Raw genomic sequence first — 1,699 nt, 5'->3', positions numbered from 1 at the left:
GGGTCCCCCGCCCCCTCCCCTGCCGTCAAAGCAGGTCAGCGTCTCGGGTCACAGTCCTCGCATCGCGCACCCCAAGGGAGCACAGCCCAAGCCTCCTATCACCACTATGAGGTCCCATCCAGCCATCACAGGCAGTGCAACGACACCCTACAGGGGTTTCATTTCATATGTATGTCTAGCTGTGTACATATGTGAGTGTACATATATATATATATATAAAATATGTGTTTGGCCTCTCAAATTCCTAATATAAAGAAGCACTGCTGCCTCATAGCCTCTGTCAGGGTCATAAATCCCTACATCCATTAACACCGTGTGGGGCCAAAGCGTCAGTGTGTCAATTCATGATGCAACAGAATCAAAGCAACTGATTTTTTCCCGTTTTTCCTGTTTAAATTGCTCTAAAAGCAAAGCCAGTGTGGCCATGGGACACCATCATGATCGCAACCATCCTGAAAACAAAAGCTCCTCGACTGTATCGCAAACAGTGCTTCCGCTAATTAAATGCCCGCTCATTGAAATATCTGATAGGCTTTGCTGTGCAGCGAGCTGCCTCCAAAATATTCAGCCTTTCGGGAAGGCACAGCTGGGCTCCGGATCCGGCCCTGCTGCTCTGCACCTCGGTAGCCTCAGAGGGGAAACCCCTGCACTCGGGTGATGATGGCTCCCAGGAGCTCTTGCTCCAGGCTCCAGGGTGCCCTGTGGGTTATACTGGAATTCAAGCAACAACAAAAGAAACACAGTCTCAGTCCTGGGTGGTGTATCGGGTATGGAGCAGCCAACCTGCCCTGGGGCTGACCGGTGGAAAGCCACCGCTCACCTTCCTCACCTTCTGGGTGCTGGTGGCCAGGAAGGGATCCCTGCCCGGTCCCTGCGGGGACACAGTACTGCCCCTGCTTGGCATTTCTTCTCTTTTGCTGGTCTCAAACCTTGCAGAGCTTTGTCATCCCCTCTGCAGGAACTGGGGAGAGGATTTAGCTACTCATTTCCAACTCCTCTCCCTGCCAGCTCCCCACTGAGCAACGTCCCGCTCCGTTTTAAAACCAGTGCTGTCGGCTGTGCTGCGTACTGAGTTTTATTGGTCACAGTGAAAACCCAGCAAAAGCAGAGTCCCTTCTGAACCAAACCCCTCGGCGGCAGCGACACGCAGTTTCTAGAGATTTAAGGTTTCTGGCTGTGCACAGCGATGCAGGAAAGCGAGGTGGTGGCAGGAGAGGAGCAGCATGAGATACCCCAACGCAGCTTCTTGCCACTCCAAACTCTCCAAAGAGTTGATCGACAGAAATCGTTTCCAGAGTACTGGCCATGTTTGTCTTTATTTTTTTCTTTTTCCCCCACTCCAAGAGCAAACCTCGGGGCATCGGGTGTTCCAGCCCCTTGTGCTTTTTTCAAGGTTTGAAGCGTAGGGTTGCATTCTCTCTTCACACAGAAGCAGGGAGCAAGGTAATTCCTGCAAAGCAACTAACCCCTTTCAAAAAGAAAACACAAAATAAAACCAGGAGAGAGGGAAAGAAACCTCCCTCCTTTCCGAAGGGAAACAAAAAGGAAGATAAATCCAAACCAAACCCCCTGTGCCCCAGGGCTGGTAGAAGGTGTCCGGAACCCAGAGTTGGTTGTGTGGGTGGGAACAGCCCAGTGACCTCCAGCCGCTGTCGCCAGCTCGACCGCCCCATCCCGCGCTCACCAGGGCACTCCCTGG

Source organism: Buceros rhinoceros, unplaced genomic scaffold (assembly GCF_000710305.1).
Source record: "Buceros rhinoceros silvestris isolate BGI_N320 unplaced genomic scaffold, ASM71030v1 scaffold13872, whole genome shotgun sequence".
In the NCBI taxonomy this organism is placed as follows: domain Eukaryota; kingdom Metazoa; phylum Chordata; class Aves; order Bucerotiformes; family Bucerotidae; genus Buceros; species Buceros rhinoceros.
This window is presented reverse-complemented; position numbering follows the sequence as displayed.